General features: G+C 40.8%; 1 long non-coding RNA gene across 1 annotated transcript in view; it reads right to left on the reverse strand.

Moving 5' to 3' along the window:
* Window positions 1–1,178: 1,178 nt before the first annotated feature.
* Window positions 1,179–27,619, reverse strand: part of LOC140741752 (uncharacterized) — a 64,726-nt gene continuing 38,285 nt past the window's right edge. The window contains exons 4-5 of the long non-coding RNA XR_012102124.1: window positions 4,580–4,738; window positions 1,179–2,621 (exon numbers count right to left, since the gene is read on the reverse strand). This is a non-coding gene — a long non-coding RNA (uncharacterized lncRNA). The remainder of the gene's footprint in view (window positions 2,622–4,579; window positions 4,739–27,619) is intronic.

Raw genomic sequence — 27,619 nt, forward strand, 5'->3', positions numbered from 1 at the left:
TTTTCAGATACAGTAAAACCCCATTATAACACGATCGTTTGAGTCAAAAAATGTCATTGCGAGAAAAGCGGGGTCGCACTTAATCAGGGTTCAAGAAAATCAGCGTTCAAACTGACCCAATGTTAACCTAACATCCTAAAACACCCCTATTTAAAGAGTAAAAGAGAGGCAAGAGCAGATACAAAAATCACACTACAGAGGTAGCAATGGGGGACAAAGAAATGGCAGACAAACTTAATAAATACTTTGCATCAATGTTCCTTGTGGAAGACACAAGCAGTATGAAAGAAATTCGAGAGTGTCAGGGGGCAGAAGGGAGTGTAGTTGCTGTTACCAAGGAGAAGGTGCTTGGGAAGCTGAAAGTCTGAAGGTAGATAAGTCAGCTGGGCCAGATGGACAACATCCCAGTGTTCTGTAAGAGGTAGCTAAAGAGATTGTGGAGGCATTAGTAATGATCTTCCAAAAATTACTAAAATTGCTAATGTCACTCCACTCTTTAAGAAGAGACAAACACAGATTAAAGGAAATTATAGGCCAGTTACCTGCCTTTAGTGGTTGTGAAGATGTAGGAGTCCATTATTAAGGATGAGGTTTCAGGGTACTTGGGGGCACATAATAAAACAGAGCAAACTCAGCATGGTTTCCTTAAGAGAAAATCTTTCATGACAGATCTGTTGGAATTATTTGAGGAAATACCAGGCAGGATAGACAAAGTGTCCGGAAGAAGTGTCTCAGCCCAAAACATCGACTGTTTCTTCATTTCCATCTATTTTGCCTGCCCCAGTTGTGCACCTCCAGCATTATGTCTGCTTACTTTGGATTTCCAACATCTACAGAATTTCTTGTGTTTGGAGTCAATGGATGTTGTTTACTTGGGTTTTCAGAAGGCCTTTGACAAGGTGCCACACATGAGGTTGCTTAACCAGAGAAGAGCCCATGGAATTGCAGGAAAGATACATGAATTGGCAAAGAGTGTGAATAAAGGGGCTTTTTTTGGCTGATTGCCAGTGACTAGCAGTGCTTCGCAGGGATCGGTATTAGGACTGCTTCTTTGCACATTATATGTCAATGATTTGGATGATGGAATTGATGGCTTTGTGTCTAGGTTTGGGGATAATATGAAAATAGATAGAGGGGCAGGTAGTGTTGATGAAGCAGAGAAGCTGCAGAAGGACTTAGACAGATTGGCAGAATGGGCAAAGAAGTGGCAGATGGAATGTAGTGTAGGGAAGTGTATTATAATAATAGTAATGTATTTTATTGATCCTGAGCGGGAAATTATTTCATTTCAGCAGCAGCATTTAAAAACACACTTAGCAATAATAATAATAACTAATAATAAAGTACAGAATAATAATATGCACAATAATAATTTACCAATGTGCAATAATAATAATGTGGTCATGCACTTTGGTAGAGGGAATAAAGGCATAGATTATTTTCTAAACAGAGAAAAATTTCAAAAATCAGAGTCAACAGGACCTAGTAGTTCTCTTGCAAGATTCACTGAAGGTTAACTTGCAGGTTTAGCTAGTGGTAAGGAAGGCAAATACAATATTAGTATTCTTTTCAAGAGGACAAGTATATAAGAGCAAGGATGTATTGCTGAGGCTTTATAAGACTGCAGTTGGAGTATTGTGAGCAGTTTTGGGCTCCTTATCTAAGAAAAGATGTACTGACACTGCAAAGTGTCAAGAGGAGATTCAGGAGAATGATTCAAGGAAGGAAAGAGTTTGTGTACAATATGAAGAGCATTTGATAGCTCTGAGTCTATACTCACTGGAGTTTAGAAGAATGGGGGGGATCTCATTGAAACATATCAAATATTTAAAAGGCTCAGATAAAGTGGATGTGGAGAGGATGTTTCCTTTAGTGGGCGAGTAGAGGGGCACATAGCGGGACATCCCTTTAGAATAAAGATGAGGAGGAATTTCCTTTGCCAGAGGCTGGTGAATCTGTGGAATTCATTGTCATGGACGTCTGCGGAGGCCAAGGAGTTCGATAGGTTCTTGATGATTCTGGGCATCAAAGATTATGGGGAGAAGGCAGGGGAATGGGTTCAAGAGGGATGATAAATCAGCCATAGTGAAATAGCAGAGCAGACTCAATGGGCCGAATGGCATAATTTTGCTCCTATGTCTTATGGTCTTATGGCCTACTTGTACCTATCAGAGATGATACTTAGGACTTTAAGGTTATCTTGGGATATTATGAATTCCACAGTATACAGGTCAGTTTAGAATTAGGATGAACATTTAACATTTCACATATTTACATGGCAAATTTGATTTTAAATTTTGTCCATATGAAATAAATTGTATGCAGATAAAATTACAGGAGTTAATGTGATGATTTCTCAAAAACATGTGCTGATGCTTTTATGAATGGGAAAAACGGATACCAACGTCATAAAGAAAAATAACCATTATTGATGTTTTATTTTTGAAAAGATTTCCACTCCTTCAACTCTTTGACAGGCCACCAGAGGGCGAGTTTTCTTGTGGTACACTGGAGACTGGAGCAGGCAGCCAGCAGATCTCCCCCACACTCTGGTCCCCATTGAAGGTGTTCTTTATAATTCCATCATCCCACAGTATCAGCAACCCCAGAGCAAAGGTGTTCTGGAATATAACATATTAAGAGCTCTTTATTACAGGCAAAAATAGCTGTATTTACTCAGTAGTTTGTAATGTAAGACCATAAGACATAGGAGCAGAATTAAGCCATCTGGCCCATCGAGCCTGCTCCACCATTCAATAGCTGATTCTTTTTTTTTCTCCTCCTCAACCCCAGTTCCTAGCCTGCTCCCTGTAGCCTTTGATGCCCTATGCAATCAAGAACCTATCAATCTCTGCCTTAAATACACTCAACGACCTGGCCTCCCCAGCTGCATGTTCCACAACAAATTCCACAAATTCACCACCCTTTGGCTAAAGAAATTTCACTGCATCTCTGTTTTGAAAGGGCACCCCCCCCCCCCATCCTGAGACTGTGCCCTCTTGTCCTAGACTCTCTCACCGTGTGAAACATCTATTCCATATGTACTCTGTCTAGGCCTTTCAACATTCGAAAAGTTTCAATTATGCTGAGGAGAACTGAATGTAAATAAGTATCTTGCAACAAATGTGTTATCTATAATGTAGTTAAAGTCTTCTAGAACTTTGAGTTGTGTCTCAGTAGCTTCTACAGTGAAGACATCAGGTTATTCTCATCTTTCAGCATGGAAGTCCATCTGATCGCTTCTCAGTGAGGCTAGTTTACGTCCTTGTCCCCGGTTTTAACCGTCACTGTGCTTCAGTTCAGTGTAATGTCATACTTGCATTAGTTTCACACAGGACATTGCCTGGAGTTTAAATTCATCTGGAGCTGGAAACAAATGAACTAAAGGTCAGAAAGCAGAAAGATTATCCTGTTATACTCACTGAGTTTGTTATAGTGCTATGGTGTTATAGTGGCCCAACAAGTACAACAAAGCTATTGCATTGGCTTAAATGTACTCAGAATAAGATGGGAGGACTTCAGGAGTAATGGTGCATGTCAGGTCATATAGCGAGGAGAAAGGCCATTATGTCTCAGTTCGCTGGGCTTTCGTCAGAGCAGAAAATTAATGACAAAGGAAGAATATCTTTTTTGGAAGTGACAGAAAGATCATTCCCCGAATGTTGCTCCATATAGTTTCTGTCTTTGTCAATCTGCATTGGTAATACCACTCTACATTTCCAATCTCTGTGCGCTATCGCCTGCTGTTCATCAAAAGATTCAAAGATTCAAAGCACATCTATTATAAGATAGCAAGATGAACAAAAATTCATTAAGGTAAATTATAAATATTATGATAGTCCTCATTCAAAGGATTCAAATTACATTTAGTATCAAAGTATGTATACAGTGTGCAATCCTGAGATTCGTCTTCTTCGCAGAGAACCACGAAACAAATAAAATCATGGAACCCTTTCAAAGAATAAACATCAGCTCTCCACATGTGGAAAAAAAAACCAAATTGCGCAAACGGCGACAAAAATACTAGCTAAAAAAACAGAATATAAGTCACAGAATTGAAAGGGTCCAGGTATATTCATTTCAGCCTAGTGTTCATTATCTGCAGGCCACCCCAATTTAACTTCGCTCAAAATAGCAACAATAAAAAGGAGCGACTAAAAATCAGAAACACATCATAACGTGGAACTACAGAGTCCAATGCACAAACTGCATCGAGTAAACATTATCCAAGACCCACGACTCCGGCATCAGTCTCTGACAGCATCAAGAGAGAGAGAGACCATTCAAACACAGGAAGTTTCCTTTGAGAGCAGCAAGCAAAAAGGAGAGAAAGACCGACACTGGCGGACACCTTTCTCCAGTAGCAGCAAGTGAGAGGCTGGTAGATGACGCTAAACACCTGGCCTCGAGGCTGCAAGCTTTGCCCAAAAACACCCCCGGAGAGAGCAAAGAGCAAGATTGGTTAATCAGCCCCAGAAAACACACCACGAAAATATTGATCACAGGCTCCAACAGCAGCAGAATCACATTTGAAAGAGAAAGAAGATGTAAAAGAAGTGAAAGAAGTAGTTTCTTGAACCTTCTGCAGGATGTCATCCTTGGTCAAGTTGTTCGCTGGCGCCATCTCCTCCAGAAGATCATCAAGTTTGGTGATAAGTTTCAGATTTCTCAATGGCAGCTCACCACTTCCGGGTCAATGGATCATAGGGTCGACCAGACAGGAATTAGAAGTTTTATTCTGTGGGTTGAAATGAAGACAAAATGAATTTAGTACAGTACTACTCATTTAATTCTAATATTAATTATGTTTGATAATTTGCTGCATTTAATGTTGACCATTGGTAGTTTGAGAGGCCAGACAAAAATGAATGCAGGCTGTATCCTTCCATCGTAACTGTTTCCTCTCTCTGTAGCTCCTTGATGATCCTTTATTAGTCACTCTGGCATGAGCTACCATGCTTTGGATTGTTCCTATACTCATCACTCCATAGTCTTCCTCTTGTGACTACTCCAGTGCTTCTCCCCTTGTCACTCTGTTGCTTTCCTCACCTGTAGCGTTTCCCCTCTCAGCACGCTGTACTCTCCTGCCCCTCATCACCTTGTATAAACTCTCCCCTTTATCAGTCTGGAATATTCTCACTCCCCTTCCCACCATGTCCTTCCCCTCAGTTCTCCACAATAACCCTCGTCCTCATCTCCCCACAGTGTTTCTCACCTATCCTTTTTCCCCGCCGTCCAACTCTCCACAATATTCCTCTGCAGTGCTGCCACCTCACAGTCTAGCACATTTCTCTTGTAATAAGGTGATTAAGTTTGTGGAATAGCATTGTATGCCATGCATTCAAGTGCCCATTGGCAGCATGGGCCCCTTCTTGGTGCTGAGAAGGAAGTTTGAATGATAGAATCTTTGGGCTATACAGCATGGAAACAGGCCCATAGGGCTGTCGAGTCTATGCTAATAATTAAGGCTCCGATTACATGAGCACACTCGTATCAGGTTAATGTAACAACCACAAAGGACACATAGAAAAGAAAAGTACTAACATGGCCTTAGAATACCAGCTCAACTTGAATGGGTGGTGAGTTCGGGAAACAGTGGTGGTATATTTCAATGTAATGCTCAAAGAACAGAGAAAAGAAATGGAGAGATTGATGAGGGTGTGAAGGTCTTTGTGAAGTGATGTGGAGGGAAAGTGAAGATCAATGGAAGACTGACGTGAAAAGTCTTGACTTCATTCAGTGCTTGAATTTCTTAGGAAATCTGAATTGATTGATATAGCCAAACTCCAGTAACCATTGCTCTCTATACCCTTTTATTTTCCCTTATCACAGGGCCCCTTTCCCCTCCCTTGCCCTCTCAATCAGCTCATCACCTTCGATTCCTCTCCTCACCCCCTTCCTTTTATTCCATGGTCTACGACACTGTCCTATCAGAATGTATCTTCATCAACCCTTAGTGCCACCTCCCAGCTTTTTACATCATTTCCATTCCCCAGACCTGGCTAAATCCCCTTCTTACCTGGATCCACCAATCACCCACCAGCTCTCTTTTCACGCTTCCCTGCCACCCTTTTGCATTGACTACCTCTGCTCTTTCTTACCAATTCTGAAGAAGGGTCTTAACCGAAAGCATCGACAGTCCATTTCTCTCCTGACCCGTTGAGCTCCTCCAGCATTTTGTGTGTTGTTAGCGATTTCAAACGCTTTGAATGTTAGTTGGTTGCAGTGGAAAATAAAAATTCCATTTATCATTGTGTTTCATATTAATGTTTATCATGTGATTTTGAATGGACTCAACAGCATTTAGTGATCATCACAGCTCAAGGTAGACTACCACACACCCGAAAGACTTTGGAATTTAGCTGCTGAGTATTTGCAATGTTTGTGGTTAGGTATATGGGAATTTTACCAAGCTCATTTACACAAGAAAGCAGAGAACAGTGAGAGGGAGTCGTTTGTTTGTGGAAATCCCATTTATTTTTACGTTCATGATGTAACAGCTTCCTTCCTGAAGACCACAGCCAAGACGGAAAGAGAGGGTCAAGCGTTAAAATTTGTTTATGATAAGAACCACTTATGAAAACTATTCCAAGCCAAGTGACACTCTATTTATGTCAATTCTCAGTGACAAGATAATAATCACATAATAAAGTGCATTTCCAATGGATTTGTGGCAGGGAAACATAATGGAAAATCTGTTGTCTGGAATCTGAAACAGCCAACTTTACTTGATAGAATTTTTAACAATTTACAGTCCAAATAGGCCGAATAGCCTGTTTCTGCTCCTGTATCTTATGGTTTTAAATAAAGTTTAGGTTTGGGATGGAGAGAGGTGGGGAGGAGAAGAGTGAAGAGTTGGACCGTCTCAATTTTATGTGATGATGCTAAATGGATTTCCTAAATGCTGAGATCTATGTTATTACTAACCACCATGTAGAGTCAAGTTCTGTCTCTGAGTTTTATTTCCATCTCTTTATATTTTTAATAGCCAGTAATTTTTAATTCAACTGAATCTTATTACATTACTGATATTGATTGCTATATGTCTTATCGACTAAGATGTCCCGCTTGGTGGCGCAATAAGATCAGTGCCGGACTCCGGAGCGCAGGTTCCAAAGTTCGAATCCAAGTCGGGTTGAGCGTCGAGCTAGCAACTCGGCCTAGTAAAAACAAGAATAGCTTGCTATGGAAACACCGTCATGATGGTGCCCCGGTAACTCCACTGCCAAGTTAAGTGCTATTCTTCTTCTTCTTCTTCTCTTTGACTGAGATGCACACCTTCACTTAACAACACTGCCAGGGCAGCGCCAGTGACAGTTTAGAAATTTCATTCAGTGTTGAACAAAACCTTCTAACCACAATATCGCCATGGCCAGAGAAATGACAGAACTCTTTCCTTTTATATGTGCTGCCTCAATAGATGCCACTACATTGTTGGAGATTCTTAAACTCATCTATAAGTTCTTCTCTATAGGAAATTCACATTGAGTAGCAGTGGTGTCAAACATCAGTTATCTCTTTACCTTGGGATGAGCATGTGAGTTAGAATATTGAGTTGCGAAGGCCATGAGGTTCTCAGTAAGGTCTGTAGAACTTAATTCAAGGTCAATAGCATGGAGAACAACATTCCATCTGATTGTTTTATAGCTGTGTGGTCCAACCATTCCTGAGCAGGAAATTCTCACATGACTTGAAAACTGCGTGGCACTTTAAATGTGTTTTTTTTTTGGTAATATCACATAAAATAGCACAACCCACGACACAAGTAAACAATATCAGGTAGTTAAAAATGCCAAAAGTTAAATGTTTTGACCAGACAGCATTGGTGATCGATTGGCCAGTGGTTTATTAACGATGAGCTAGCAATTTCCGTTCTGTGTTTATTGTTGCAATTTGTAATTTGAAACACTGACAATGTAAGTACATTGAAGCTCTAAAATGCTTCAAAGTAAGAGTTGTGGTACATCTTTTATTTAGAAAAGTTCTGGATTATATGAATTAACACAATTAATTATGGGCATTTCACAATTGTATTAACATATATTTCAAAATTATATTAATATTATACAAAATAAAATTCCAACGGTTCAGCATTAAAAGCCATTTCAGTTACTGCTTGGTCGCACACCCGTGCAGCTTAGCAGGAACTGTGATGGTGAGATTCCTGTGCCTTCCAGGAGACCAAGAGAAAGAAGGCAGATGGGCATCAATGTGCTCCTGTGCTGACAGAACAGTGTATCAGATGTGTTCGCAGCTACTCAAGTCACGGAACTTGCCACTTAAAGTTAAGTGTAATGAACTCTACAGAGGCCAAAAATATTGGAAGTTGTATAGGCTCTCACTTCTTGTTATGTTAGCATAAGTGGGATAAAAATAAATAACTTGGCCTACTCAAGACGCAACTGAGTGAAAGACGCTTGGAGTAGATTGTCATGATTTCTCTGCCAACAGTGAAGCCTTTCACTTGATGAATCAAGCCGTTCTGATTCATTGAACGTCTGCAGACTTATCATTTAAGAAAAAGTGTCTATTACTTGAAAGGAGTAGCTGTTGGGTGGGTTCACAGTGAGAAGCTTGGCAATCCGTCCTACAAAGAAAGAGAGAACGATAGCAACACACACAAAACGCTGGAGGAACTTGGTAGGCCGGGCAGCATCGATGGAAAAAAGTATAGTCGGTGTTTCGGGCCGAATTGCTCAGATTTCCAGCATCTGCAGATCTTCTCTTGATAAAAGAGAGGAAGATAGTTTGTGTGAGTGTCTGTATGAGAGAGAGAGAAAGCTTGTGAAAGAGAATTTGTCACTGTGTGTGTGATAGAGAGGAAAGATGTAAAAGCTCCAAGATATAACTCAGAGCTGTAGAAGGTGCCCAGCAAATCATGCCATGTTGGTGCTGAGAGAAAAAGTGAGGTGACTCAAAGCTCGAGCTTGCTCCCATAGACTGAACAGAGGTCAACCACTGACTGGTTGCCCTGCCCAACTGGCCAAATGATTCTTGACCAAACTTCAATTCCAAATGAGCCCTTTGTGTTTCTCATATCACCTTCCACAGATGTGGTAACTGACTCCGTAAGTGATGGACCTGGGGCTTATATGGTCAGTAAGTTTCAAAACTGTGCTAATTCCAGTTATTCCTATACCCAACAAGGGCAAGTCACTTCAGAACTTGAACACTGAAGTCAGGTACTAGCCTAGGCCAAATCCACTCCCTCATTTAGCACTATCACAGATCATTTCAATTAAGTATTAAATCCTGAAAGAGATCCTTTTCATCAAGAATATAAAATCATCCACCCAGTCTTCTGTTAATTTCACTTAATAGTAACAACGTTATAAGTTTGTGAATAATAACATTAATTTGCAGTATTTCCATGGTTGTGGTTTTTATTATATTCATTTATTTGTTATGTGCTGTGTCATATGACATCATCATTATGCATCATGTCATGTGACATGGGTGATCAATGTTTCCACGACCATGATTGTTCTTGGCAAATTTTTCTACAGAAGTGGTTTGCCATTGCAGCCTTCTGGCAGTGTCTTTCCAGGATGGGTGACCCATTAGAGATTGTCTCCCTGGTATTAGTGGTTGCATAACGGGGATTTGTGCTATGTATGATGCACCACCTGCTCCCAAGGCTTCACATGACCTTGATTGGTGGGGGGTGGGGGGGGGAGGCTAAGCAGGTGCTACACCTTGCCCAAGGGTGACCTTCAGGTTAGCGGACGATACAAATGCATTTCACCTCCTTTGGTAAAGACGTATCTCCACCCCTCCACTCATTTTCTTATATTAGGTCTGTATTTAATATTGTTGAGCTATTGTGCTGTGGTTTCTCGAACTGCTGTGTGCACAAGGGAGCTTTATAAACGGTCCATTCAATTTATATAAAACAATTGATATGATGACATGTTAAAACATTTCCAATTAGAAAACTTAAACCCTTCTTCTGCCACGCTTTTCCAATTGTTATCAGATAAGAATATGTATCTAAAACTGTGATTTGCAAGTCTTAAATGTAATTGGGATTCTTATTAATATATTTAAATGCAACCTTTTATATGCACATAAGTAGATAACATTTTAGTCAGTGCTAGTATTAAATTATGATTTCAGACTATGATTTCCAGCTAAGTAATTCATATTCCAGACCAAAGAGGAAAGGAACTATTTTGCAATATATTTTGTAAGGTTGAGCGACAAGTTTGCCAGGAGAGCATTTTCAAATTTCCTTTATGAAGCAGTTGCTTTCAATAATACATTACATTGATCAAGTAATAATTAATAGAGTTAGTTTTAAAAATTTTAGAATAGTTCTTTAGAATAATTTTTGGCTAACACTTTAATATCAAGAATGTACAATAGCTATATGGAATATGGATTTAAAACTGTTAATGGATGTTCTTATAAGAATCTACAATATTAATGAGTCCATTCTGGATGTGGAACTTCAGCCAGAATTTACACCAGCCAGCAGGCTGAGTTAACGATCTTCTAGCTGGCTGTAATAATCCATACTTAACTTGGTACAGTATATTACATGTAGAACTTTAACATTAAATTGAATAATGTTGGCTGACATTGTGAGCAAAAGTGGTGTTACTAGGGAGACTACATATACAATAATCAATGTTTAAAATAGTTAAAATGCATTCAAGTGCCAGATTTGAAATGCTTAATCCAGCAACAATAAATAATTATAGTCAATATTTATGTACTATTAACAGGTAACAATGGTTACAGGAAAATATAATTGTTATATTGCCAATAGTATACTACTGGGAGGTACAAATATGTTTTTCCTTCATGCAGTATTGTTTTCTTCTGCATTTCGTTCAACAGTGTAAGTGATTGGTGCCAGGTTTCCCAGCAACCAGTGTTGTCTCCTTCCCACTAGTCCAGTACAAATTCTTATTGGGGTTAAAAAAAAATCCAGTAACAAATCAGGAGATAAGATAATTCAGTGTACAATTCATAGATAGGCTCAATTTATAAATATGCAATATTATGATGCAACTATTCCCAGAGGTTAAAGTAATGATTCTGCAGTCTGACACCGAGCTCTGAAAGAAAACAAGTGTTTGAATGCATTTCTAAATGTATTCAACTTTAATACATATAGACTTATATTCAAGCTCTGGTTATTGTTAACAACCACAGAAAACTGTGCTCTCAAACAGGTGATTAAACAACAACCAAGTAATGGTTGGTCATGATAAAAGAAAAAAAGTAATTTGCTTTGAGGAAGTAACCATTCTTAATAGGATTTGATGTGAAACCTAATACTAATGAACCTGGAAGTACCAAAGTTAATCTTCTGGCTGCATTTTCAGCTTGGTGACCCTTCTGCCAGAATTTATTGCACTGAGGGCTAATATGCTGCCAACCTCATTATTTACTGTCTGCTGTAAAATGCAAAAAAGAAATTTCCTTGAGGCCTTTGGAAATCTGTGGACTATTTGTCTCCTGAAAACAAGAGCTTGTTTTCTTTTTCCAAAGGCATTAGCAGTCAGCTAACACAAATTCATTCATTTCACGTCCCGTAATGTGTTTGGTAATAAGGAGCAAGTTAATCTGTGCGCAAAATAACAAATGCTCAATATTGCAAAGAAATAACAGTAAATATGGAAGTCTGAGAAGGTAATTGTGATGATATAAGGTTCATCATGAAACCTCTCTGTTCCGATGTACAGTGATTGCGCAATGTTCATTTGCATTCAAACTAACAATTTGCCACTTGATGGCATTCATCACTCTTCACAGTTTGAAAAGCTTTTATCTATGTGCTTGTAGCTTAGCTTAGTCTCTTTGGAAATAATTATTATTCCAGGCATAACCGCTACTGTGGCAAAGCTTGCCCCATTAACTATTTGATGTTTTACATGGCAAATTCCACACTGGTATGGCTTTGAAAATCACTGCCCACGACAATGTTATGAGCAACATGATGAAGGCTTTTATTTGTATTATATGCCCTTACTTTGAGATGTTCACTAAAGAATTCATATCATAGCTTTTGAAAATACTGTTTACAATATAACCCAGGTAAAATCCCAAAGACTGAACATCGTTAGAAAATCAAAGAGTGACCAAATGAACAGTATTGCATGGAATTTCGAACTCTGCAGCTCTGAAAGAGTACTCCATTTTAATACCTATTCAAACACTCGGTCGTCAAAATTAATTTTCCATAGAGAGTTTTAACGCTATTTATTTGGTAGAGTTAATAAAATGCATGGAGCTCATAAACATTTCTAAGCTTTGAATGCTTAACATGCTCTGAATACAAAATAAATTGTTATTTTGGTTCAGGAGTTCCCCTGAAATCTTTTAAGGGGCACTTTCCAATTTGAAAATACCTGCTGATCGGGAGAAAATTAAATCTATTTTATTAATAACAGCTAAGTTAGCTGATGGAAAGTTCAGAAATACTGTGAACAGCTCAGATAGCTTGCTAACTTGCTGAAACTTCCTTCTTAATTGTAAAGAGTGTGGAATGGGCTGCCAGCGCAAGCGAGCTCGATTTCAATGTTTAGGAGGAGTTTGGATCAGTATGTGGCTGGTGGCCTATGGTACCAAAGCACTTCGATAGGAGTAGGCAGTTTAAATGGGTTGGCATGGGTTAGATGGACCAAAGGGCCTACTTCTGTGCTGTACTTTTCCATGACTCTATGACTCTAATCACATTGCAATACTATTGCAAAGATTGACACACCCAAGATTAAATTTTGAATGCTTCAGCTGACTTTGTCCTGGAAGTCAAATGATCATTTTGGAACGGTTATTATTTTTTTTTCCCAGATGTAGAGTTTAAGCAAGCAAAGGGTGACTGCTGGCCTGTCGTCTGTTCGATCCTGAGGACTTGCTGATTTAAAGGGCCAGCAACTTTCACCCCTGGGATGGTGCCCTCTGTGGCTGGCTTAGCATTTGGTGGCCCAGTGAAAGCAGGTTTCAGATGTTGGCGAAGACGACGCGGGGATAGATTGTGGAGCGTGGTCAATAGTGTTTATAGCCCTTCCGCAGAGCGTGTGAGCATGCTAACCAGCAGGAGTGACAGAGGTCAAAGGTAATGTTGTGGAACCCCACAATATAAACATATTCTATGCAGTTCTCTCTGCTCTGTGTATGGCCTCAGTCTCATTGCTGGACCTTGCGAAGTGTTGGCATTTAACAGATCCACTCTTTAATGGATGGGTACTTAGTTATCAACAGTTATTAAACAGAAAGTGGAATATCACAGAGAATAAATCAATAAACTAGTTTCCAGAGGCCTGTGTCATTGATCCACTTGAAATTAAATCCAACTATGTCAGCAGGGGAATTTAACGTCAACTAATTAAATAAATCTGAAATTACCAGCATCAGTAATTGTGAACATTAAGCTACTGAATTATCTTTTAAAAACCCATCTGTTTCACTAACACGTGGAAAGACTCCGTCTCCAAATTTGCCACCTTGTTTGAGACTTACCAGCCCAAGAAAAAGCCAAGTGACCTCAACTTCTTGGGCTGACTCAGGAATTCGGATGACCTGGCTTGGGCCCGGCAACCATTAGGAAAGTGCAAGTCAAGTCAAGTTTATTGTTATTTAACTATACACATGTACGCTGTCAAACGAGACAGCGTTTCTCCAGGCCGGGGTGTAAAGCACAGGCATATACATAACACACAATACCTTGGGAAAGTAAGAATTGAATCTACAGATGAATTACACATAGGTAAACAAAGTTCAAAAATTAAATACTGTATGGTACAGGACATATTATATGGTGATACTTTGAATGGAAAGCCGCAGGGAGCTCAGAAGCCTAATGCCTGAGGGGTGAAGCTGTTTCCCATCCGGATTGTTCTTGTCTTTATGCACTGAGTCTCCAGCTTGATGGTACAAACTCAAAGAGGATGCTGGGTGAATGACTGGGTCCTTTCATAATATTAAGGGCCCTGTGTACACAGTGCTCCTGATAAATGTCCCCCAGTGATCCTCTTGGCTGTTCTCACAGTTCTTTGTAGGGCTTTCAGGTCCGAGCTTCTTTACTTTCTTAGGGAGTTAAGGAAATTTAGCTAGTCATCAAACATTCTAATAAACTTTTATAGTGGTACAGCACAGATACAGGCCATTCAGCCCACGATGTTGTGCTGAACCAATTCAATTTGTAATGAAATGCCAAATAAACGAATCCCTCCTGCCTGCACAACGCCCATGTCCTTCTATTTCCCACACATTCATGTGCCTATCTAAACATTTCTGAAAAATTTCCAATCTACAGTACCTGTCCCTGCCAACCCCCCAAGCTGTGCCTTCCAGCTCTCTGTGTAAACAAAATTAGCCCTCACATCCCTTTTGAAATAATTCCCTCTCACCTTAAATACATGCCCACCCGTATTAGACATTTCAACCCTGGGAAAAAAGATACTGCCTGTCTACTCTCTGTGTGCCTCTCATAAACTTATAACCCTCTCTTAGATCTCTCCTCAGCCTCTGCTGCTCCAGAGAAAACAGCTCTTGTTTGTCCAATATCTTGTTATAGTACACGCCCTCTAATCTAGGCAACATCTTGGTAAACCTCCTGCACCCCCTCCAAAGCTTCAACATCCTTCCTATAATGGCGTGACAATAATGTACGCAGTACTCTAGCTTCGGCCTAATTAATTAATTGGGGCAACATGGTAGCGTAGTGGTTAGCACAATGTTTTATAGTACTGTTGACCTGGGTACAATCCCCACCGCTGCCTGTAAGGAGATTGTACATTCTCCCCATGACCGAGCGGGTTTCCTCCGGGTGCTCCGGTTCCCTCCCACAGTCCAAAGAAGTACCGGATGTTAGGTGAATTGGTTATTGTGAATTGTCCCGTGGATTAAATGCCGGGTGGTGAGGCTCAAAGAGCTGAAAGGGCCTAGTTTGCACTGTATCTCAATAAACAAAATCAATAAAGTTTTATAAAGCTGCAAAGTAATGGCTGAAATGATCCTGACCGGTTGCCTCAGCTTGAGATTGTAGGAATGTAAGAATCTGCAGGGAAGGGTGGGCTCTCCCCAGTACATTACAGGTGCATCCCTCTCCACCACTGGTAGCTACCGAAAGGAGAAGCCTCATGGTGACATCTATCACCAAAGGTCCCTAACAGCCTGGCCATACTGGTTTTTTACAGCTACCAGCAGGCAGGGGGTTCAGAAGCCTGAAGCCTCACATCACCAGATCCAAGTACAGCTCCTTCCCTTTAACCATTCGGCAAACCCTAATCACTAGCAACAGTGTGGCTGCTTTGCAGTTTTTATCCTAATTGTGTTTTCTTGTAGAAATGGTGTATGATTTGTGATTTTCTCGTGAATGCTATTTATATGATATGAGGTGCTGGTGATGCAAGTAAGTTTTCATTACACCTGTGCAGACATGCACCTGTGGATTTGACAATGAACTCAACTTTGACTTTGGCTTGAGATGCAGAGGCAATTCAGGATGGGCTGTAAGTGTCAAGGATGTCCACATTCTATGAATGAATGATGCACCATCAATAACTCTCGGAGAAGGGAGGCGAATGATAGGCTCTTATTAGCTGCAAGAGACCACCACACAACATCCTGGAGACAGAGTGGGGAGCAGTGCCCCCAACCGCCTTTATACAGGGGTCTGTGGGAGGAGCCACAGGAGCAGTCAGCAGAGGGGAGTGTCCAGACAGGTATATGTAGTTCACCACAATGAATAAAGAAATCATCTTTAATTGTTTCTATGAAGTGAACTAATTTCAAAATGGTGCTTTACAACTATCATGAATTTAACAATTTTTTTTTAAGACTGACAATGTTTAAACCAACATTATTCTTCCCCAGCCCTTGACCTTTCCCACCCACCTGGCTTCGCCCATCACCTTCAAGTTAGCCTCTTGCCTCTTCCACCACCTGTTTTATTCTGGCATTTCCCCCCTTCCTCTTGACCTCAAAGGAGGGTCTCAGCCCAAAACATCAACTGTTTATCCTTTACCATAGATGCTGTCTGATCTGCTGACTTCCCCCAGCCTTCTGTGTTTTCTAATCTTTCTTTTCAACACAAAAAAGGCAAAATCTAATTTTATGTGGGCACCAACCAACCACACACAACTAAATTTCAAATGTTAGAATGAATTTCTAGACCACCATTATGTGCACAAACTCCATGGTATTTGTTATTATAAAATTGGAACCTATTGATTTTTTTGGACAAGTGATAAAATATTATATTTTGTGGAAACCCTTTTCCAAATTTAATCCAACCGACTGTAACGAGAGTTATTTGAGAATAATCCACAGTCATTGAGTGTTAAAATGTGTTGCTTTCATCAACATAATACACAAAATATCAGAATAAAGGAAGTTTAACATTGAAGTGCTGCCATGCATAGCCACACACTTCTGCAATATAATACACTCCCCATGAGATCCACCAAAAATGTCCAAATTCTCCACCTACTTGTGGGTTCCTAGATATCCATGTTTTTTTTTTGTTACTCTCCATAACTTGTGGCACACTGGGCGGCAACCTTGCCACTTCTTTAGCATTTGTCTGTTTTTTACAAGGCTGAGTTGCTAGCTCAATGCTCAACCCATGGAAAGTGTGCAAACAGCTGGCTGGATTCGAACCTGGGACCACTCACCTCGAAGTCCAGTGCAGATGTCACTACACCACCAGCCAGCTAGATGTACGTACGTTGTCTTTCTTCTTAATTTGATCTCAATTATACAGTAAGTTGCAGTTCCTCTCTCTTTTGCTGGTTGTTCTTGCAGAAACACTCAGCTAACTCATAGGCCATTCTTCAATTATTTCGACTGTGCACTGCTAAGCAATCAAGAAGGACACTTAATCATGCTATATAACATTCTTAATAATCAGATCAGAATCAGAATCAGGTTCATTATCACCGGTATGTGATGTGAAATTTGTTAACTTAGCAGCAGTTCAATGAAATACATAATATAGAAGAAAAAGACTGAAATAATAATAATAATAATAATAATAAATAAGTAACTCAATTACAGTACACATATATTGAATAGATTAAAAATCATGCAAAAACAGAAATAATATATATTAAAAAAGTGAGGTAGTGTCCAAGGGTTCAATGTCCATTCAGGAATCGGATGGCAGAGGGGAAGAAGCTGTTCCTGAATCGCTGAGTGTGTGCCTTCAGGCTTCTGTACCTCCTACCTGATGGTAACAGTGAGAAAAGGGCATACCCTAGGTACGGGAGGTCCTTAATAATGGACACTGCCTTTCTGAGACACTGCTCCCTGAAGATATCCTGGGTACTTTGTAGGTTAGTACCCAAGATGGAGCCAACTAAATTTACAACCCTCTGCAGCTTCTTTCGGTCCTGTGCAAAACCACCCCCACCCCCCCCACACACACACATACCAGACAGTGATACAGCCTGTCAGAATGCTCTCCATGGTACAACTACAGATATTTTTGAGTGTATTTGTTGACATGCCAAATCTCTTCAAACTCCTAATGAAGTATAGCCGCTGTCTTGCCTTCTTTATAACTGCGTCGATATGTTGGGACCAGGTTAGGTCCTCAGAGACCTTGACACCCAGGAACTTGGAACTTGAAATCATGTTACAAAAAGATGTCCCATACATCATTCTACCAGAACATGACTCAGCAACAGAGCCTCCACAAATCTGCAAATATTCACTCTACAAACATGACTGTGTGGCTAGGCACAGCTCAAAGGCCATGTATAAATTTGCTGATGACACAGCTATTGTTGGCAGAACTTCAGATGGTGATGAGAAGGCATACAGGAATGAGACATATCAGCTAGTTGAGTGGTGTCACAGCAACAACCTTGCACTCAAGGTTAGTAAGATTGAAGAACTGATTGTGGATTTGTGGATTTGAGGGAACACACACATCTGTCCTCATAGAGAGATCAGAAACAGAAAGAGTGAACAATTTCAAGTTCCTGAGTGTTGACATCTCTGAGGATCTACATTGGGCCCAACAAATCAGTGCAGCTACAAAGAAGCGGCTCTCTTTCATTAGGAGTTTGAGGAGATTTGGCATGTCACCAACGACACCAGAAAATTTCTACAGATGTACCATGGTGTGGTGAACTAGATATACCTGTCTGACTGCTCCTGTGGCTCCTTCCACAGACCCCTGTATAAAGGCGACTGTGGTCTGCTGCTCTCCCTCATTTTCCCAGGATGTAGTGTTGTTCTTCAGTCAATAAAAGCCGATATCTCACTTCCTAAGTCTCAGCGTGAGTTATTGATGGTGCATCACATGGACAGCATTCTAACTGGCTACATCACTGTCTAGTCTGGAGGGGGACCACTGCACAGGATTGAAAGAGCTGCAGACGTTGTGAACTCAGCCATCTCCATTATGGGCACTAGCCTCCGTAGCATCCAGGACATCTTCAAGGAGCGATGCCTCAAAAAGGTATCATCTATCATTCAGGATCCCCAGCACCCAGGTCATGCCTTGTTCTCATTGCTACCATCAGGAAGGAGGTACAGGAGCCTGAAGGCACACAGTCAACTTTCAGGGGTAGGGTCTTCCCCCCCCGCCATCGGATTTCTGAATGGACATTGAACACATGAACACCACCTCACTACTTCTTTGCACAACTTATTTAATTTAACTATTGAATATATATCTACTGTGCTTACTGCAATTCACAGCTTCTCCTTCTATTATTATGTATTGCAATGTACTGCTGCCACAAAAACAACAAGGTTCATAACTTACGCCGGTGATATTAAACCTGATTCTGATTCTACCCCTTGACAAAGGAATTTCATTTCTGTTCCAATGTGTCCTGAATGGCCAATGCCTTAGCTCGAGGTATTGACTCGTGATTCTACCCAACACAAACAAAGTTACATTGTCTCCTCATCAATCCTTCTGCAGTGAATCTGTCATCCCAGAAACAATCTGTTGAACCTTTGTTGCTCTGCTTCTGTTCCAGATGCGTCTCACTAGGACTCCAAATAATTTGAGCAAAAGATCTTTGTTTTTTACTCATGCCCTCTCTCAGTGAAGATCAGCACACTGATTTCCATTGTAAGCCCTTTCCCCACTTGCATGCTATCAATGATCTATGTAGAAACAAACAGGAATTCTCTGAGGAATGGAGACAAGAAGACAAGTCAATATTTTGGTGAGAAACATTATGTTCTGTTTTCATTTCAGATTTCTAACACTTGTAGTCTTTTTAATATTATCCAGCAGAATTGCTTTGGTTACTAACCTTACATTTCCATCAGGTTTTCCTGTTTCAGTTTGTATGTTAAAATGGTCCAGTTAAAATAAAAAAAAACAGTTTTCAGTCCAATAAGTCAATTTGTTAATAGTCCCTAATGAGGCAGAGAGGAGTTTACTTAACTATATACACATGCTGGCTTGAGTGACTGAAAAAAATAGGTAAACTCATTCATCAACAGATCTATTCTAGATTTGACATCTGACGATGTGCAAGAGGTTAATCTAGCATATTGTGACTACTTGACCATCAGAATCAGGTTTATTATCACTGACATATGTCATGAAATTTGCTGTTTTGTTGAAGCTTTACAGTGCCAGAGATAGCAATTACTTTAAGCTACAAAGTGTAAAAGATGAATAAAGAGGTAGTGTTCACGCACTCATGCAACACTCAGAAATCTAACAGCAGAAGAGAAGAAGCTGTTCTTAAAACATTGAGGGTACACCTTCAGACTCCCGTACCTCCTGTCTGTTGGTAATAATGGAAAGAGGCATAAGTACGAGAAACTCTGTAGATGCCGGAAATCCAGAGCAGCACACACAGAATGCTGGAGGAACTCAGCAGGTCAGGCAGCATCTATGGAAATGAATGAACAGTCGACACTTTGGGCCAACACTCTCCATCAGGACTGGAAAGGAACGGGGAAGATGCCAGAATAAAAAGGTGGGGGGAGAGGAAGGAGGAGAGCTAGAAGGTGATAGATGAAGTCACTTGGGTAGGAAAGATAAAGGGCTGGAGAGGAAGGAATCTGATAGGAGAGAAGGGTGTGCCATTGGCAAAAGGGAAGGAGGATGGGAATCAGGGGGAGGTGAAAGGCAAGTGAGAAGAGGCAAGAGGCCAGAGTTAGGAATTGATGAAGATGGAAGGGGAAAACATTTTTTCTGGAAGGGGAAATCGATATTCATGCTGTCAGATTGGAGGCTACACAGGCAGAGTATAAGGGTGGCCACATCGTGGCACAAGAAGAGGCCATAGACCGACATGTCGGAATGGGGATGGGAAATCAGAATTTAACTGTTTTGCAACCAGAAAGTTCCTCTTTTGGCAGATTGAGTGTAGGTGTTCGGCATGTCCTGGATAGTGAGGGTTCTTAAAGTCCTGGAGAGGATGTTTCCAATGGTGGTAGAGTCTAGGATAGACGGCACAGCCCCAGATGTCCCTGTACAACAGAGAACAGAGATAAGGAGGAATTTCTTTAGCCAAAGATTGGTTAATCTGTGGAATTCATTGCACAGATGTCTGTGGAGGCCACATCGTTGGTATATTTAAAGCAGAGGTTGATAGCTTTTTGATTAGTAAGGGTGTCAAAGGTTACGGGAGAAGCTAGGAGAATGGGGTTGATAGAGATAATAGATTAGTTATAATCAAATGGTGGGGTAGTCTTAAACATAGAACAATACAGCACAGTACAGGCCCTTCGGCCCACAATGTTGTGCCAACCCTTAACCCTGCCTCCCAAATAGCCCCCACCTTAAATTCCTTCATATACCTGATAGAACACATAGAACATAGTCTTGATCAGCCAAATGTCCTATTACTGCTCCTAAGGTCTTAATGTTGGATGTCACCTTCTAGAGTCAGCGCCTTCTGAAGATGTTCCTGATAGTTGGGAGTGTGGTGTCTGTGATGGAGCTGGTTGATGCTTCAACCTGCAGCAGCCTCTTTCATTCCAGTTCTCCAGAGCCTGCACACTAGGCCATGATACAAACAGACAAAATACTCTAAAAGTATATCCATAGAAATGTGCATGAGTCTTCGGAGACCTATCAAATCTCATTTAAGCAAGAACTGTGTTGACTATAAAGACTTTTAGTTATCAGAAGGTATATTTTCTGATTGGGTGGCAGGGTGGAGTTACACCTCTACCAAAGGAAGTGTAGGGTGCTCCTTTCCTCTGGTAGCCTGCAGGTCACCCTTGGGCAAGGTGCAGCAACTGTTTAGCTTCCCCCCCCCCCCACCCCGATCAGGGTCACGTGAAGCTATGGAGGTAGGTGTTGGATGGTCACATGAAAGCTGGTGCATAACCCAAGTCTTGGTTATGCGACCACTGACACTGGGCAGACCAGTCTCTGAAGAGTATTGATGATGGCTAAGCTCACCTGTCTTGTAAAGACACTGCTCAGAAGAAGGCAATGGCAACCCACTTCTGTAGAAAAACTTGCCAAGGACGATCCTGGTCATGGAGACCCTGATTGCCCACATCCTACAGCGTGGCACATAATGATGATGTCATACAACACGGAACATGATGAAGATGATGATATCTCTTGAGGAATGTTTTCTGATTTTCTATTAATCATTGCTCTGTTGTCTGGAAGACAGTAAAATGAGACAATATTCAGGTGATGAGGTTACATCTTCCCATTTCATTGTTATTGTGTGCTTTAATTGAAAATCAGTCATGCCCATATCGATCAGGCAATCAGCAGTATGAAGCTCTGAGGTAATGGAGAAGTAGACAGAGAAGGTATGAAGTTTCTCCTTCAGACAGGCTGAGGCCCTTTCGCATTAGATACATTTGGAAACTTCCCTCAGGGACAGAAGTTAAAGTTAGATTAAAAAGCTTATTCCCAAGGTGGAAAAGTTGAATATTGAATGGCATGGCTTTAAGAGGGAGAAAGTTGAAGGGGGATGTTTATGGTGTAGGAAGCTGCAGCTGAGAGAAACACACTGTCAGTGGTGGTGGGGATGGTGGAATTAGATGTGGCAGTGATAGCTAAGAGATATTTTGGCAGGCACATGAACATGTGGGAAATGGAGGGATATAGATCATCTGCAGGTAGATAGGATAGGTTTAACTTGATATAATAGTAAGCACAGACATTGTGGGCTGAAGGGCCTGTTTCTGTCCTGCAGTCTTCTACTCTACTCTGTTCTATGTAACTAGGGATGCAACACTGAGGATGTTGACTTGGGAAAAGGCACTACCTTCGGTGCCCTTCTGGTGAATTTGGTAGATTTTGAGGAGAAAACATTGGTGGCATTTTTCCAGCACTTTCAGATGCCTGCTGTACACAATTCAGATCTCAGAGGCAGAATCATTGCAGTCCAGTGGACCATGAGTTTTGTGTTATTGCAGAGGCTTTGCTCTTCAAAATCCCTTTTCCTCAACAACCAAAGCAGTGCTGGCACATTGAGGGGAGCAGTGAAATTCATCACTAATGACTGCCTTTGCCAACAGGTGGCTCCCAACTCAAGGCTAGTAGTTCATGCCTTTCACAGTCTTGTTCAGATCCAATTCTGTCAGAGGCAGTATGGTGCAGAAGACTGGGAGAGGATCTTTGGCATATAGATAGAATTTAATGTCCACCCTCAGTGATAGCTTGTAACTCACCATCTGAATGAAATGCGGGCATCAACACATACTGCAGCTTGGCTCCTGAGGTTTTACGTTTGGACCCCTGGGGTTGAGAGGGACAATAAATCAGCCATGATGGAATGGCAGAGCAGACTTGATGGGCTGAATGGCGTAATTCTGTTCCTCTGCCTTATGTTCTTAGCACTTGGGTAATCCCAGTGCTGGTATACAATTGTCTTGGCTGAACAGTTTCCGATTGGTCCTGAAGTTAGGCTTACTACTAAATTCATTGGTGCAATGTTATGACAAGTAGGATTGAGAAAATTGCTGGGCAATGGTTCAGCATTGTTTGACACCAGTCTTTACCAAGAATGGCTCTTCCTTTGGTTAATAGCATGGGTTGCATATCATTGTGGAGCAGCCTTAAGATGGACGTGGACTTCACTGGGCAGCCAAATTTAAGGAGAAAATTCCACGGTGCATTCTAATTGATGATGTTAATGATAAGGTCAAGAAAGGTCCTGAACAGTGGTTGGTCTTGCTCTCTTCACTTTTCTTTGTCAACATGCTGCAATGACCTGTACACAGTGGGCCCTGGATTGACCTTCACACACACCACCCAGGCCATGCTCTTTTCTTGCTGCTGCCATCAGGTAGAAGAGCTTTGGGACCACCAGGTTCAGGAACAGTTACTACCCCACAACCATCAGGCTCTTGAACAACAGGGGATGATTGCACTCATTGAGATCAAATTCAAGTTTAATTATCATTCAACCATATATTCAACCACCTGAATGAAACAGTATACCTCTGGGGCCAAGGTGCAAAACATACACAACACATGAATCAAAATAGTGAGCAAAAAAAAACGTAGCCCAAGTCCCTCAGAAACATGTCCCACAAAGTGATGTTGCAGCCACTGCAATCCAGCCTGTCATTCCACCAATTGAACACTAGATGGCAGCAATGATGGGAGAGGTTCTTCACTGATGGGGTAGACCTGCAGTACCCAAACTTCTTGGTGTCCAGTATGTTCTGCATATGTTAAAAAGACATTTAACAAAGAAACAAACCCCTTTGATTGGCCCCTAAGAGGCTGCTGCATTTGAACTTTCTACCTTCTTACTGGAAGATGTTCCCACAACCAATGATCTCAGTTTAATTGGTACCTATCAAATGGTGAAAGGCCTTGATAGAGTGGATGTGGAGAGGATATTTCCTATGGTGGGAGGGTCTAAGACTAGAGGACACAGTCTCATAATAGAGGGAGATCCTTTTAGAATGATGAAGAGGAATTTCTTTGGACAGAGAGTGGTGAATCAATGGAATTGTTTGCCAAAGGCAGCTGTGGAGGACAAGTCTTTATGTATATTTAAGGCAGAAGTTGATAGATTCTTGATTGGTCAGAGTATGAAGGAATAAGGGGAGAAGGCAGGAGATTGAGGCTGAGAAAAAAATTGGATCAGCCATGATGAAATGCTGGAGTAGACTTGATGGGCCAAATGGCCTAATTCTGCTCTTATATCTTATGGTCTTTAAGGACTCTATAGCTTTTTATTTCATGTTTTCCTTATTTATTGCTGTTTATTTATATTTGCATTTGCACATTTTGTTGTCTTCTGCCCTCTAGTTGATCTTTCATTGATCCCATTATAGTTACTATTCTATAGATGTGCTGAGTATGCCAACAGGAAAATGAATCTCAGGGTTCTATGTGGTGACATATATGTACAATGATGGTAAAAGTTACTTTAGTTTTTGAACTTTGATACTGCAGAGAAGAACCAAGCTGAAAGCATTTTTCCGGTTGAATTGTTAGCATGAGTTTGTACGTTCTCCTCGTGACGGCATGGATTTCCTCTGGGTGCTCTGGATTCCTCCTGCAGTCCGAAGGTGTACTGGTCAGTAGATTAATTGGTCATTGTAAGTTGTCATGTGATTAGGTTAGGGTTAAATAGATAGGCTGTTGGGTGGCACTGTTCATTGGCCCAGAAGGTCTTGTTCCGTGCTGTATCTCCAATTAAAATAAAATTCAATGGCATGATTGACACTCAGAAAGGTGACGTCGATCATTAAAGACCCCATCACCCAGGGCATACCCTCCTCTCATTGTTACCATCAGGAAGAAGGTACAGAAGCCTGAAGGGACACATTCAGCGATTCAGGAACAGCTTCTTCCCCTCTGCCATTTGATTCCTATCTGGACATTGAACCCAAAAACATTACTTCACTTTTTTTTAATATACAGCATTTCTGTTTTTGTACTATTTTAGTCTAGTCAATACACACACACTTACTGTAGTCTGTTTATTTATTTATTTCTATTTTATCATGTATTGCATTGAACTTCTGCTTCTAAGATAACAAATTTCATGACACATGTCGGTGATAATAAACCTGTTTCTGATTCTTTCCTTACACAAGGAGGTTCACAAGGAAAGGACACAGAGTGAATTACCTTAAACTTGTCAACTTAAACTGGCAAATATGGTATCAAGAATGAGTTCATTGAGTCCATTTGGAGCGTTTCCAAGAATCATACATCAGGGCCAGACTTTTAAAATTCTGATCATATACAGTTATTCTGAACTAATTAATGATCTCATAGTAAAAGAATCATAACACAGAATTTCATATTCAGACAGAGAATAAAAGTCTTAGGTCCAAAACTACTGTTTTAGAGTTTAAGATAGTTACAAAAATATAAAAGGAGTTGGCTTCAACGGATGGAAAAATAAAGTAAAAACTAAGATGTTAGATAAGTAGTGGTAGCTACTTAAAGAGATGTTTCCTCATTCTCAACATTCCTGTGAGAAACAAAGATTCTACGAGAAGACTGATCCATTTGGAATTAACTGGGCAAGGGTGGTTTCAAATTGAAAGAGAAGCAACGTAATATTGCAAGTATCTGTAATATACCAAGGGAATGAGAAAAGTTTAGAAACTAGCAAGGAGATGACTTAAGAATAATCAAGGGAGAAATATTAGATCATGAGGGCGAGCTGGCAAGGAATATAAAGTAAGAAAGTGCTTTTGTAAGTTTATAGTGAGGAGAGTGGTTAAGATAAATACTGGTCCCTCAGAGGATGTAACTGGTAAGTTAATAATGAGAAGTAGGAAGATGGAATAAAGTTCATGGCAAAAAAATCCATTAATAGTGAATTCTAAAGGATGGGAGGAAAGGAATATAAAATAATTGTATTTATTATATTTATATTCCTCTCCTCTCTTCCCCCAGATTTTGCAGTGGGGTGGGGAATGTATCCCACAAACTAACATACTAAGGACTGAGGTGACCCCACGCCCCTCCAGATCTGTTGACCTAGTACTGAGAGTATAGGTTGTGATCTTTTGAAATTCCATGGATTTTGAAAAAATTATTAGTGGGTTGGAAAATACTGGTGTATCGCCATCATTCCAAGCACATACTGTAAACGTCACCATTTACTACCCTGAGATTTGTTTACTTTGCGGGCATTCACAGTGGAACAAAGAACTACAGTAGAATCACTGAGAAACTAGACAGAAAGACTGACAAACAACGAATGTGCAAAAGACAAACTGCAAGTACAAATAAAAATATTAATAATAAATAAATAGTGAATGAGTAATACTGAGAACATGACTTGTTGAGGTTTTTCAAGTGAGTCCATAGGTTGTAGAATCAGTGTTGAGGAGAGTGATGTTGTCTATGTTGGTTCAGGAGCCTGATGGTTGAAGGGTAGTAACTGTTCCTGAACCTGGTGGTGTGCAACCTCAAGAACGGAGAGTAATAGAGGGCAGTAGATGTCATATAGGATATGGACTATTGTCTGACATCTGTTATGGGAAAATGCAGGAAAACCATAAATAGGAATACGTAACAGAGCATCTAGAAAACACCGTAATACATTAAGAGTCACTGTCCATTTATGAAAGTTTAATGATTATATTCAAGTTAGTGATCAGTATAGTAGGTCACAGGGATCAGTGCTGGGGACTCAGCTATGTTCAATGTTAATGACTTGAATGAACGGACCTGGCCAAATATGTTGATGATACAAAGATAGGTGAGAAAGCCAATTGTAAAGACGCAAACCTCCTGCAGTGGGATGACGATAAATTGAGAAAATGCAGAAGGGGCATAATGAGGAAACTTGAGGCTATCCATTTTGGCAGGAAGTACAGAAATGTAGAATATGATTTAAATTTGCATTTTCAGAAACCTTTCTTTATTTCTGAGACCCAAGTACAGTGGATATGAAGGTCCTGCTGTCACTGCCCCGGTGATCCCTTTGAGGATTCTGGAAGATTACAGGACGCTCGGGCAAGAAACACAGTAGGTTATGCCGGCACCACAAGAACATCAAAGGGGAAAATAAATAATATTGCAAAAGGCATGAAGTGTAGGAGTAGATAAGTGCAATTGTAAACTTTTGCCAAAATGAAGCAGAGCTTTGATGAGACTGTACCCGGAGTATTATGAATATTTTGGTCTTCTCCCCTAAAAAGTGATATCCTTATAACAGGGTGGCGGGGTGGAGATGTGTCTCTACCAAAGAAGGTATAAGGCTCTTCTTCCCTCCATTTGCTTGCTGGTTACACTTGCACAAGGTTTAGCACCTGGTCAACTGCCCTCCCCACCCCCCGGATCAGGGTCACATGAAGCCATGGGAGCAGATGGCAGATGGTCGTATGAGTAGCCGGTGCACATCACAAGTCCTGGTTTTGTGACCTCTGACCCCAGGCACAGAATCTCTGAAGAGCATTGATAGTGGCTTTGATCACTCGTCTTGTAAACACACTGCCCAGAAGAAGGTAATGGCAATTTCTGTGGAAAAATTGGCAGGAACAATCGTGGTCACGGTAAGGCCATGATCGCCCACGTCATATGACACGGCACATTATGAATGGATGGTCCTTGTAATGCAGGTAGTTCAGAGAAGGCTGATTTGTGACATCAGAGGGCTGTCCTGTGTGACAAGATTGAGCAGTCTGGCTCTATGCTTATTGGGACTCAGAAGAATAATATTCTGAGGAAGGTTAAAAGGACGGATGTGGGGTAGCTCACCTCATGGGGATATGTAGAACTAAG

This window comes from Hemitrygon akajei, chromosome 19 (assembly GCF_048418815.1).
Source record: "Hemitrygon akajei chromosome 19, sHemAka1.3, whole genome shotgun sequence".
NCBI classification, from domain to species: Eukaryota; Metazoa; Chordata; class Chondrichthyes; order Myliobatiformes; family Dasyatidae; genus Hemitrygon; species Hemitrygon akajei.